Source organism: Condylostylus longicornis, unplaced genomic scaffold (genome assembly GCF_029603195.1).
Source record: "Condylostylus longicornis isolate FDR11 unplaced genomic scaffold, ASM2960319v2 ptg000022l, whole genome shotgun sequence".
In the NCBI taxonomy this organism is placed as follows: domain Eukaryota; kingdom Metazoa; phylum Arthropoda; class Insecta; order Diptera; family Dolichopodidae; genus Condylostylus; species Condylostylus longicornis.
In genome coordinates, this window is record NW_026577991.1 from 3,327,185 (window position 1) to 3,342,486 (window position 15,302).

General features: G+C 25.9%; 1 protein-coding gene across 1 annotated transcript in view; it reads left to right on the forward strand.

Moving 5' to 3' along the window:
• LOC129606860 (nuclear transcription factor Y subunit gamma) overlaps positions 1–15,302 on the forward strand; it is a 105,786-nt gene that overhangs the window by 48,107 nt on the left and 42,377 nt on the right. Inside the window, exon 2 of the mRNA XM_055517465.1 lies at positions 2,768–2,811. The gene's annotated coding sequence lies outside the window, so the exon portion shown is untranslated. The remainder of the gene's footprint in view (positions 1–2,767; positions 2,812–15,302) is intronic.

Below are 15,302 nucleotides of genomic sequence, written 5' to 3' on the forward strand. Positions count from 1 at the left end.
GTTTTCCGTATCAAAATTAAAATACCAAGAGAAAAAATACGAGAATTCTTGTTTTCATCTACATTAGAACTCTTTAAAGTTGAATTTTTTGTGCAATGTGTTTGAAGTGTTAAAGGTATTTTTTCTGTTTTGTTCTCTTGTTCTAAATATGAATGAATTTTATTATTAATTTGTATATATTTTTTGTCATTATTATAATTATTAAGGAAAAAAACAGAACATTTCATATTCACTCATTTGTTTGTTCATTCATTCTCTTATTTATTTGTTGAAATAATTATAAAATGAATAAAAGTGAAGGAAAAAATTTTTATATTTGGAATATATTAATTGTAAATGCGTATGTTATAAAAATATCGAAAAATGTACGAATATCGTATATTTTTCATTAAGTTAGGAAGTTTCCCAGAATGTCATTTGCACACAATTCGTAAAAGTTATAAAAACAGGCCACTCAGACAGCATTTTGACCTTACTGGGTCATGCGGGGTAGTGACACAGTAGACTATCTCTTTCCTAGGTGCTCGTGCGATCAGAATATTAATTTGAATAATAAAACAATCGAAGAACAACAATCAAGTAGGACAAAACAACTACAACAAAACGAAGCAACATCTTTAGGCGGGCAGAATTTGAAGAAAGTCGGTACGAGTTTGCTAGTGGAATTGATACTAATCTCCGTGAAGAAACTCGCAGAACTAGGCGAGGTTACTGGAGTATGCCCTCCACTTCATCACGCATCGGCGCATCAGAGGTGATCTAACGGGTTTCTTAAATAAACGCCAACATCTGTAAGAGTTATTAAGTGATTTTCATTAAATTTTCTCATATTATTAATTGAAATGTTCGCAATAAAATATATCATACCAAACTTATAAGATACTTAAACCTTAAATACTTCTTAATCTATACAAAATATACATTTTCTCATACTTACATAAATAGTTACAATATAAGTATGTTATTCTTACTCTCTTGATGCTCAATGAATTTCTTCTTCATTGCAGATAAGAAAAAAAAATATCAGGCATCATAATTAGTATTTTATAAATAAGTATGTAATAAACTACATCCGGTTTGAAAATAATAAAAAAAAAAATATTTTAAAAATCTTATGTTAATGGGAAAAAGGACTATTAAATTACACTTCCATAATTATGTTATATAAGTATAAGAAAAATCAATGATCAGCTGAATATTTCTTTGTTCTCTCGTTATTAGTTACACAAATCGGATATAATTAGTGTAAGAAGCATGAAACAAAAAAAAAAACAAGTTTAAAATAAAACCAACACTTATGTAGGCACATCAACTGATAATAAACAATGAAATTATGTGTTTCACAAAAATTTATAACAACGTGCACATAAGTGGATAAGTGAATAAGATTTGATGCACGCTTAATTTTTAAAAATATCAATTCCGTTCGGTATCAAAGAAAAAGTTAACAGGCGGAGGGGGAAGCACTGAGGATGAAATTAAAACTAATTTTAAAATTGAATGCTGCTGGAACATTATAGAATAAATGAATAAATTTTATTGGAAGCTCACGATTATTGAGGCTCAATTTTCAAAAATGAGGTCATACATAAGAGTGCTACCCATATAAGTTCAATGGAATTTTGTCGACTATCTTTAGAAGTGTTAGCTGCAAAAATCAATTTCAGTTATTGAATTGTTCCGCTGTCACGTCATAGTACCGGTCATTTAGTTTGAAAATTTTTATATTTTTGCTTTTATAAATCCTTGCACTGTCTATTGTTTGATCACTTTTTACATATTTCCAGTCACAAATGCATATGTAATATCAATATGTTCACAGGCATACAAGATTTTTATTGAAGCTGTAAATATAAAGAACAAATTTAAAGAACAATACTTTAAATAGTTGCGACATTATTGAAATACTTACTGTATATATTACTACATATAGATTCTTTAAAGTTTTTTGTTCCATAATGTATAACATAAGAAAATCAATGCATCTTACATAATGCATATTAACATAATTAAACATCAGTTAGCTAAAATCCCCACTTATACGTGGTATACTTAAAATTTGTAAAGAAGAAAAAAGAGTTTATAGCTTATAAATTTTAATATATTTGTATAACAAATGCTTAATAACATCCTTTATTTTTAACACTCCATTGATAACTAAATATAATACACTAAACATATGTGACACCAATATAACAGAAAGGAAATAAATACCCTTTTTCAAACTGATATTTCTAAAGAAATTTTGTGACTATATGGAAAAAATATAATTTTGCTTAATAATGCACACTTTATAGCCATAAGAAATCTTTTGATTAATTTTACAGTACAATTTTTTTTTGTTAACTTAAATTTCCTGGTTCTTTAATCTAACACTTTGAAGTTCTGATTTTTTTTATCTATGTAGTAAATTCTTTTGAAATACAAGTAAGGCACGTTTAAATTGTAACTTTAAACTCATTAACAACATTATTAATAAAAATAAAGCATAACAGATGAGATTTAATCAGACAAAGATAAACAGGAAGTGCAATATTATCCTTTGATAAAAAAAAAATAAAATTCTTAACCTTAATATTGAAGTATATGCGTTTTTTTTATCTGCCTCTAAATCAGTGGTTAAAATATTAAAATTGTATTTATGAATCGATTAATTTCTTTATGTTAATAGGGTTATGTAGTCTAGTGTCTGCGTAACTTGTAAAAACAGTGTTGCTGTTTTCAATCAAAAATTTTAATTTTTTAATATTTGTTTTTTTAATTTCAGATGTCGCTCTTGTTTCAATTGTAATAAAATGGCTCTATATTTGTGTAAGTTAATTTTATTTTTAAATTAAATACTATGAGAGTAAAATTAGTTTAATGCAATATTTTTAAATGTAAGTCAAATATTCGTTGTAGGGAATCTGATATGAATTAGTTGAGTTCGACCCGGTCATTTACTTCATCAAAACTGAATGACGCAATAAGATCATTTCGTACTACTTTCGGTTTGGAGGTTATACTTGGCCTGGACACGGTAAGTGAGTAGGTGAAAGGAGTGGCTGCGAGAAGTGCCTCCAAGCCTCCAAGCGATAGGTTTACTGAGGAGCAGAGATTTTGAGGGAACATGGGGTGTGCGCTAAGGACGTTAAGTCTAATTTTTTGTGGTTCCATATATCGACTGAGAGGTTGATTACGGGATTATGATTCAATAAAGGGGGGATTGGAGTGCTGTAGGGCTGAGCACGCATGAGGGTCTTATGTGGAAGAGGAAGGCATCTTAGGGGTTTTTCCATGATGACTTAGAGGATCTGTGGGGGGGAGTCTTTGGCGCAGCTTTTGAGATTCGTCAAGGAGCTTAATTGGTTGCGGTAGATGGTGTTTAGGATTGTACTACGTGGGGGATGTATAGTGTTAATTTGAGGATTGTTCCCCTCTCTTACTAGTACTAAACTACTCCGCATATATGGCGGTGTTCTTCCCATATTAATAAACAAATATATATGTAAATGTATAAAATTTCTTGACCCTAATAAATTAATCACTCCATATACTTAATTTACCTTGTGATTTCTGAACCTTTTATAATAAAATCAATAACTCTTTTGATTTGTAAAATTTCATAAAGTGTCCAAAGATCGTATTCATTTCTCAATAATTTCTACAGGACAGAAAACCATTCACTATACAATATTACATACGTAGGTACCTTAAATTTCTTTAGAAATTAATTGTATCGAAATTATTCATGAACGCACGGTCAACCTTTAAAAAGAAATTCTTTACATGCATAATTTATAGGTTCTTCTATCTAAATTTATCAAATCCGCACCAATATCCGTACGTCTTAATAAATAATTTATATTATAAAGAAATTAAGGTTTCCTTCAATATATTTTAATTAAAAATTTTAAATATTTTATTTTTAACATTGTTTTTTGATTTTGTTTTTTAAATTAAATTGAATTTTTATTATTTAAATTCTAAATTAATTTCAAGGTTTTCATTCCTACAATACTATATTACAAAATTTATAATAAAAAACAAAAAACTCTAGTGGCTCTTTTAGCACTTCACTCTGTAAAGTGGGTATCAAATTAATTTAAATTGAAAATTGTTTTTGTTATTGTTCTTTATTTCGGATCAATTATGTCCCCATTAACAATTTTTTCCTCTTATTTATTGTATTTTGTTGTCTTTTGAATTTTATATGTGTTATAAAAGACTATTTTACATATTATTATTATTACAAAATATAAATCTGACATTAAGAATAAAAAACAATATTAAAATCCTACTTTAGTCTCATCAAAACATAAACTACATATATTCATAAATATCTTTTAGTTTTATACTTTAAATGGAAGAATACACGACCAAATTGCTTAAATAAATTTAAATTATAATGCATATATGTATGCAATTTTTTTCTTCTTCATAAAACACTTATAGCACATATTCAAAGGTACCTTCTTATATATATGTGTACACATAATGCATAAATTGTAGTATGTTTATTACATTATATATATTCAAACACTTGAATGTATAACATAAGAATAGCAGTGCTTATCGCGACGCACTAATATATAGCCAGTGGCATTCAATTACATTTGTACATGAAATGTAATTGAATAGGCAGAAAAAATAAAATTTAATATTTATATTTTTTTTTTTATTTTTCTTTTTTTGTTTTAATATTAAGAATTAAACAAATGTCACGGACATGTCAGTATAATAAAAAGAAATAAGTGCATCATGTTAAAATATCATAAAGGCGACTTAACAAGAAAATTAAGGAAGATCAAGTTAATTAATAAAAGAATTGAAAAAAAAATTAGTTTTTTAAAAAAGTTCACTTCCTTAAAAAGAAAAATTTAACACTTTAGTTTATGAAATTTTTTATGTACTCGTATTTATATAAAAGTACTTAGGAGAGGGGAAATACCGGGAAAGTTTTATATCACGACGGACTTTGCTTTTATCTTGAGTGCCCTGGAATGTCAGTCTTCTGGAGCACACAAGATGCTCGAACGGACACATCTAGACTAAGTGCTACAAGCAAATTCAATTTTTGAATTTCTGTTATTGCTACAATATTTAATGTAGTTCCCGATATAAATGAACTGCTTCAAAAAAAATTTGAATAAAATATCTAAGTAAACACACACTAGTGTTACTAACAAGTCTTTTATGTCGAACGTCTTATTTCAGCCTTTCTTAAGTAGTGGAACTTATTTTATTTTACTCTCTTTAGTTTCGATATTTTAATTATGTTTATTCCAACATTCCCCCTTTTCGATAGTTTGATCTTTTTTGATATTTGGAACAATTGTGGCAACGACACCTATTGTAAAATAGAGTAACCATTCGAAGACAGTGGCTTTTTTTTTATGAAACTACGATAATTTCTTTTTTAATAAATTTCGAATTAATTATGAAGGAGCAGTTGTGATGCACCAATGTTTTATTGGTTTGGTAACAAAAATAATCTATAATTATTTTACAAAACAATTTTTAATTAAATTTTATATGTTATAGAACCTATCCTATATAAGATATTTTAATTATTCTTTAAATAAAATTGTTTAAAATATTGTACACAAAATTTGAAAATGGTTTATGATTTTTTTATGTTTTTATTAAATTAATTACGATTATAAAATAAGCAACATACATTAATAACCTAGATAAAAATTAATTACTATAAAAATAAAATATATAAATTTGTTACATAAATTTAAATTACTTTATTCTTAGAGCTTTTTTTTGACTCATGACACACGGTTCTATAGGAAATTTCTAAATTTGTAAAGTTTTGCAGGTTAATTGAGTGCAATTTTATTTTACTATTTTATTTTTTTTTTTCATAATAAATGTATTGAAAAAATATTCTCTTCTCATATTTTTAATTGAAAAAAAAATAGGTACACGTAATTTTTATTTTTGTTAGTAAAGTTACTACTTTATTTTTTTCCCATTCTATTTCTCAGTATTCTTTTATAAAATTTTAAAAATAATTTTTTTGTAATGAAAATGAATGCAGATAAATTTCATATTTTTAAGTTAACTGACTATCAATTCTTTATAATTTTTATTTACATATATTTTTGTTATAATTTTTCTAAGTCAAATGCATACTGTGAGTCAGGTATCTGTGAACTAACGCCGTTTTGGTAAGAATCGGCTTCTGTAGCTGTTTTATTCTACCTATCAAAAATTTCAACTTTTCAAGCACTAAGTTTATTTTTATATGATAAAATAGCTGTTAAAATCTAGAAAAAATAAAAATTTTAATGTACTTTCAAACTCTCCAACTTTCTACAACTTTAATACTAAAATAACTTTATTAATTCTTCTTCAAAAAGATTCTCCAATACTACTCTCCAATAGTGATCCCCCAATCTCTCCAATAGTACTCTCCAATGCTCCCGAATAGTAGTTTTCAAAGCTCTCCAATAGTACTCTCCAAGGATACCTTTTTCAATTGCTTTTTAATATTGCGATTGACAGGTACATACACATACTTGGTAAATGTAAAAATATTTATTCCTTCACAATCTTTCTAAGATTTTTAAACCGGCCCATAGTCAAATAAAAGTAGTATACCTCTGCTCTAAATAGTACTTAGTATAACCGGCATTGCCTTAGTAGCAATATATGTTTATTTTTACTTTATTCTAAATTATCTAAATATGTAATAAGTATAATTAATGTGCCATTATGAAAGAAAAGTAAAATTCCCTTACATATTCCACGTTTCGTTTCTAAATTGCACAATTTATATTTTTATATTAAAAAATTTTAACCCAGAAACTGACAATTTTTTTTTCTACACAATTTGTTTTTTTCATTCTTTTTATATATATGTACATACACAATTTTTTTTTATAATAATAAAAGCAACAAAGTAAATAAATTATACCATCTACTTTCATATCGCATATACGATTATACTGAGTGATGCATTTTCCAAAACAGAAAAAAAAACCATTAAACTTACATACTAATTTTATGATCTCAAATTCTATAAAGAGCTACATAACGTATGTGTTTATTATTATTTGGTATACAAATTTTTAAAATGGAAAAATCACAAGATAAAAACTGTGTCAGCTCAGCTGTTGTTTTCTTCTTTAATTATTTCACACTCATCCACAATTCCACACAAACAATATACCTACATACACATAAACATCTCACAATATAATGTAAACGAAATTAATGTATGAATTTAAGTTGAAATGAAAACTTATTAAAAAATTGTATAGAATTAGCTTACCTGCTTGGCATATGCACATTGAATAATAATAAAAAAAAAAACAAAAATAATTATAATAATCCGCAAAAATATATTCAAATCAAACTTGAATACGAAATTAATTGAAACTGCTCTGTTTTTGTTTGATGCTGTTGCTGCTTAATTTAACAAACACATACTTATAGACAATTGAATTGTTATTGCATTTCCGACCTCTTCATCTTCACGATAATTATATTGAATCAAGATCTGTTTACAAAAATACAATGCATGAACAATGAAAAAAGAAAGAAAAAACAATCATTCAATTAATAAAATAATAAAAAAATGCAGTATATAACAAAATAAGTTATGCTTACTTACTGTGAGGTCTACTGGAAGTTTGTTAATATAATATTAATCGTATATTTTCCAAGTACTTGCAAATAATATCTGTTTTGTTCGATATAGTCCTTAAACAACAACATTATTTGAAAGAATAACGTGGCACTTATTATGTATAACAAAATGTGAGTGTTATACGTATAACAAAATTATTCAACCAATTAGCTTACTTTTAGGTTAGGTAGAAAATTTGATTCAAGTATTAAAAATTTCAATACAAATTAAAATTAAAATTTGAAATTCAAAAAATTCAATATCGGCTTATATATTTAACAGTCTTGACAGATTACAATCGTTTTAAGAACCCAAGAATATCAAAATACTTATGTAAAATATTAAACACATGCGTTTTTCTATGGAGAATAAAAGAAAGTTGAAATTATGAACAATAATTATCACTTTCATTATGTGTAATATCTACACGATAGATAATTATAACAAGCAAAAAGTAATAAGCTACATAAGTATATTATTTGTAAATAAAAATAAAGTGAAAAGCAGGAGTGTAATGCCAACATCATGATATTTGAAGTGACAATGATAACGCCCCTAAATCTAAATCTCGACGTACATATATTAAGATTTATTCAATTAAATATAAAATATTCACAATCTTAAAATTGTGACAGAAAAAAAAAAGTTTGAAGTGTAGAAATTTCAAAATCTACTGTCAAAGTTTTTTTTTTTCAATGACATTTTCAAAAACAAAAATTATTAGATTGCAAAAAGAACTAAAACTTTAAAAATGAACAAAAAACAAAAATCGCATATTTTTATTCCAAATCACATTTTTCAAACCTTGAAAGTAATTATATTTGCAATTTTTAGCATGTGAATTTGATATTCTTCAAAAACAGTTAAAAAAAAATTCTCATTGCTTCTTCTTTCTTTGAAAATTAAACAAAAACATCTGGTTTATAAAATTTTGGGTGTGTTTTTAGATAAATATTTTTCAAAAAAGAAAAAATTGGTACACAATAATTTTGAACTGATTTGAAAAATTTTTCAATTCATTAAAAAGAGTTTTATTACATGACGTGACTCGAACATTTCAAAAAATATGATTTAATTTTTTTTAATATATTGCAATTATAATTTCGTGACACAATCAAGTTTAATTCAAGTTTTTCAAATGGAATCCCTTTTATCATAATTATAAAAATTTTGTATTTGTTGTTAGTATTTTAATATATTATGACAAAATATGACATTTATGACATAATAATCGTGCACCTTGTATGCTCAAATGACAAAAAAAAAAGAGAGAGAGAACACCAAAAATAATTGTAACATTTTTATCATTAATGAAAAATATGAAGTTTTCTTGTTTTTATTGTTCTTTTTTCTTTACTGTATGTAATTTTGTTAATAGTTTTGCTTAATAGGTTTAAGAAATGGAAAAAAAAAAACAATTTTTAGGAAAATTACAAAATATTTCATTTTTGGTTAAGTTTTTTAATTGCTTAAGTACATTGAAATTAAGAGCAAGAGAGAGAGAGAGAGAGAGAGAGAGAGAGAGAAAAATAGGGTTTATTTAATTCCATGCGTAATTTAAAAATCTTTATGATTTATGAGTACCTATAAGTACATATCGTTGCCTGAGTGCAATTTTTATCTATACGTCATTTTCGTGATTTTTTACTTAAGAACAATTTTGAGAATGATGATGAGGATGATCTTTCTATCTCATTTAGTTTAATAGATATGCAAATGTTATTATGATCCACTTTAATTTTTAATCCGATTTGAGATGCATTTTGATTCATATCCAAAATCGTTGGAGTATATGTAGATCAAATTTTCATATAAATTTTTTAAAATATTCAACTATACGTTCACATTGTTTTTTTAACTATGTTAATGACACCAAACTGAAAAAATTTATATTATGACGACATCTATTATGAAATTTCAGAGTTATTTTTGATTAAAACCCCAAAATATTTGAAATTTATGTATTTATGATAATATTGTTAATGTATATACATCTAAACATATGTAACATAAATAGGTATATAATTTAAATTAAATTAAATAATAATATTTGGTTTAATTACAATAAATTTTCTTTTAGACAATTTTTAGCGATAAATTATTTGGGAATAATGTTGCATGTCAAAATTTAATGGTGATAAATTTCATTTTTTTTTTATTTTTAATTTTAAAACCACAACATACCGAAAAAATTAAAAATTATTCATTATAAAAACTAAAACATAATCATTTATACAGTTGAAGAGTTTTTGTAATGAAATGAATTTCGTTTGAATATTTCAAAATTTTCAAAATTTTTAAACATGAACCCTAAAAAGAACATAAAAAATATAAAAATTATGAATTTTTTTATCATAATTTAAAAAATTTCGAATTAAAATATCGAAATTTTTTAAATTATGTTAATATTTTCGTATATAGTACAAGATGACACAAAATCATATTTAATATTTTTATAGAGAATAAGAAATACCTCTTTTATTTAAAATTACATCAAAAAAATTTTTTTAATTCATTTAATTATTTTTAATACGCTATGCAAATTATTAAATCAAAGTATAATTAACAATTTGTCTACATTTCGATGCTCAAAATCGAAAAACTAGAATTTTACATTTTTAATAAAAACGTTGTAATTTCTAATAGTTCTTATTGCTATTAACAACTTATTGAATGAGTGCACAGAAAGTACATTATAAAAATTTCGATAACTACTAGTACGAAACTCAGGAACACTTCCATCTACATAAGGTTCATCTGTTGTAAATGAAAAACACTATTTCCAATTACCAGAAATAAATTTCGTTACTACACAGATGGTGGTTCAGATGGTGTACTTGTGTTTAATTTTTGCTTGTCATGCATAAATGCAACGCAGGCAATTATATAAGTAAGAGTGAAGTATAATATTATAACTAAATGTATGTAATACTAGTTCATATTTGCACTACACTTTAGTTTCTTGCAAATTTTCCTCAAAAAATCTGCTTTTACAGCTCATCAGTTTATCCAACCAACGCATTTAAATTTTATCAAAATTTTTCGTAAGTTTTTTCGAATTGTAAGTACATAATTTTTCCAAAATTTGTAAGAAAACAACAATTCCTTATAAAGTAACCAGAAAATGCGTTCAAAGTTTTTAAAATATGTAATTTTTTTTAACTTCATTGTTTACTATAACTGGGGTTCTTAGAGTTCAACGACATTCAATTGAATTCATTAGCCTTCGTCTATATATATCCAAAGATCGTTAACCTCAAAATAAAATATTCATATTATTCATTGAATAGATTTCAATTTTCTATCATATAAAATTAATGTTCCCTCTTCTATCATATAAAATTCCCCTCTTCTATCTTTTATAATCATAATATTCCGTTTAATTACCTGCAAATAAACTTATTTTCATATCTTTGCGGAATAATAAAAATTATTTTCTAAATAAACTTGTATTTTATTTCATCAACTCTACAAATATTAATTTGATTCCCTATAAATAACTTTCCATTTTCAACAATTATAATCAAAATCAATTATTTTAACCCCTATGTATCCCTGCGTACTATTTTAATACCAAAGCAAATATCCTACTGTTGAGTATTTTATTTATAATTTTTATATTAAATATTAATTAGAAAAAAAAATTATCAATTGAAATCTTCTTATTATCATTGAATAACCACGTGTGCAAACGCAACGACTACTTTTTATAACTAATAAGGAGGATATGATATGGAACTTATCACTTGAAATATAATTTTGAAAAGTTGGAAGGAAAAGGTAAAAACCATTCAAATAAACAAAACTCCTTTGGGGTAAATTCCAATTAAATTTTTCTCCATTACTCAAAATTTTCAAATAATTTCATATGTCTGTATGTAGGTATGGATGTATATATGTACGAATATCATTATGTGCCTCCGCTTCATTTACGGAAAATATTCATCATCCATTCAAAGTTTCTATAATTATTATTTATTTTGTTAATAAAATAAAAATTCTGAATTAAAATGAAAAATGAATTGAAATTGAATTGCTCCTGTTTATTCTAGAAAAATTATTTATTTTGTTTCAATTTTATGTTAGACTCTTATGAGTGCAGAAAAATATAAAAATTCCATTTCCATTTTGTAAATATTTTGATTGAAATTCCCAATCCGATCGCCTTTATTCAAGAATGATTTTGATGAGAATTTATGATTAACTGAGGATGATTGCAATACCTTTATTGAGCATTTATTTTAAGAGCTGCATTAAAATAATCCCCTACATATACATATTTAATGACTACATTCCTTCCAAGATTGATAGAGATTTTTAGATCATAATAACAGTGAACCGTGGCCGGATATCAGGATGTATTGTGTCACAATCTGATTGTAGGGTATACCTTCTTCGCAACCCTTCGAGATCTTCTCCTCTGATCAGCTCGAACACTGTCTTGAGCCTGGAAAAGCGCAACTTCGCCGCTGTGAGAGCAATGTCTCCACGTATTTCCCTTCTGTTACGACGAGTGAGAGCATTACCTATTCTCACAGAAGATACATTGAAGTTCTTCCCATAAAATCTCTGTCTTCACTTTCCAGGCCCAGCCTATCAATTCTACAGTGCTTCCACAAGATACCGGTGAGATCGCCCCCAATATAAAAGTCTTTGCTGCATTAGGATGCCAGTCTTTTATATTACTTTTTTACAAAATTTCATGAGCATTTAGACAGTCAATAGGCACAAAATATAATATAAATACTTATACTTAATATTTTCAAAATAAATTGTTTCCACTTACATAACAATGAAAAATTCGTTCTAACTCTACCTTACTTTTGTTTTTTTTAATCTTAAATTGCTTTTCATATTCACATATATAATAGCCATAAACATTTTGGATGACAAAATATTTTGTAACTCTTAACTCACTTTTTATTATGGACATATAAGTATTATATTATTGTCCCATTGTTTCACATCACATACGGTATAGGTAAAAAAAGCCTATTCATAAAAATAAAAAGTGAAATCATTAATTTTTTTCTACTATTATTCCTCGGTTGAAGAAAATATTAAAGGAAATAAGCGTGTAGCATATTAATTTTTTTTTCTATACATACCTATATGTTATTTAGGATTATTTTTCCTAAATAAGGTGAAATTCTTACCTTAGATCATAAAAGAAAATGAATACAATAATATTTTTTGACAAAGCAACCACCCTTTATGTGAAACTCTCAAACCATTTGCATTACGCTTATATCTGAGACAAAAGAAAGTACCCATAAATATGCTATATCAAAAACACAAACGGAACGGCATTCTAAACAAAGTCATTGTACAAAGAAAAATTTGACTTTTTTTTTGCATTTTTCAAATTACTTAAGAGTCAGTCGTACGTTTTTATTTTGTTCTTTAAATATATTTTTTTTTGACATAATATAAAATCTTTACCATTCATTCATCATCGCACCTGAATTGTTATTTAGCATATAAATAAAAAATTCTGACATTTTTTTTTTTGTTATTCAAGGTAATTATGACCCTTTTTATTATTTCTATATACATATGTACATATATAAATCTGCACACATGTAGAAAAAAAAGCAGTTTCTATGCAGTTTAAATATTTAAATATTAAACTTCGTGACGTCATTATCATGTCTCCAAGAAGTACTGCAATAATGAATATTTTAAAAGTTACTTGGAAAAATGCTCATGATGTTAACTAGTTAAGAATGGTTTGTAAACAACGGTTTCATGTGGAAATTATTTTATATTAAATTTAAACTAAAAATTCAAAATTGTGATGAATTTGACGTTTATTTGCAATATAAAGATGCACTTAGCCATCTACGGGAAAAAATGAGCAGTTTTAATTTACAATAAAATTTGAGATATTGATGCCAGTGTGACTTTCACGCATTACCTTTTCTCAATATCGGAAGAGTCACTTTATAATTTCAGTTTCTTCAAATTCTGCCGAAATTTGTTTCTGTTTTGTTTTTTTAAAGGGGGAACCAAGGCCGAGGTTGCCCTTCGCACCTCGACCCATAGGATCTTCTGTGATTCGCGATCCAGTTACATGAGTCAGTAGTGAGTTACAATAGACCCCTGACGAATCTCCACGTATTACGTCCACCTTGAGTCTTGAGACCTCCGAACGGGTCACAAAGCCTCATCCGAAGCACTTTATTCTTAGCCGGACCACAGCCTCACACACGCATAGCAGATGTTTCGCTGTCTCATCTTCTTTCAAGCAAAGACGACACAACTCTCTCCACCTTGCCCATCCTTTTCAGATGAATCATGGTGAGACAAGGTGAAGCCCATCCACCAGCCTCAAAGTTCTGGTTTAATTTAATATTTATTTTTTATTCTACTCTGCAATAACATTTTTAATATTGTCTCCCTTTGGGTCACTAAATAATCTATATTTTTTTGTTTTTTACATAATATTATAATCGTGTGAGTATAATAATAATCTATTAAATCTATATGTATACATATATTTATAGAAATCACAACTTCCTTCTTTTCAACAAATTTCAAACAAATTTGAAAAGATCAAAATAAAAAATAATAACAGAGAAAGTACTTTGGCATATTTTTTTTTTTGCTATATGGAAGCATTATGTATACAAACAATTTTTTTTTTTTTTTAACTGTTATACTCTTTTCTTTATTAGCAAATAAAATATGGTGTAATATGAGCATTGATAACAATAAAAATGTTGTACCAATGTGTGTAAACAATTTTTATCTATGCACATACATGAAAACACGTCTATATAATGAAAGTACTCTTACTTTATAGTATACAAAAGAATTTAAGTAAACAAAACGCAAATTAGGATTACCAATTAGACCGAGAAAAATATTCTTTTATTATAGTTTCTATTATTGCTGTTTTTTTTTTTTTTTTTTAGAAAAATTAAAGGGAAATTTAGAGTTTTACAAAAATTATCTAGAAATTTGTGACGTTTGCTTGATTTTAAAAATTTAATAAGTGTAAATTGTGAAAAACAAAATAATTTTCTGAGTGTAGAAATTCTATAATATAGCAATATGGATTGATTACACCTTGTCCACTTTAGTAGGATTATCACACAAAACTGTATACTTGATTTATAAATTATTAGAAAATTTTCTCAAATTTTTAAATAAATTTTCAAAATGAATATCTTAACTCATGCAACTATCATTCTAAAATATTAAAATACATGTATTGAAGATGCTCTCTCTGGTTTTTATTACAAATTAACTCAATTTATTAAATAGAAATATTCGTAAATAATCACAATAGTAACATAGTGACTCGATATTCGTATATTTTCGTTCATTCGTATAAACTACGGGCATAAAAACAATTTTTTTTTTTTTAAAATTATACTAACGTTAACTCATAGACCATAGCTTAAACATACATTTATCAGCAAATATTAGATATTTGCGATAAATATTAAATATGCAATAACAATTTAACATTAATATTAATAAATTCGTTATTGAGTACTGATAGTTTTTCTATTTATTCTGGCATTGAAATTACTTTTAATAAATAAATGAAAATCATACTAAATTAAGAAATCGAAACTGAAATATTTAGAACAAAAGAAATAATTTATAAATAAATTGTAAAAAGAAAAATAATAATAAGAAGCAAGTGAAACGTAAATAAGGGGTTTGCAAA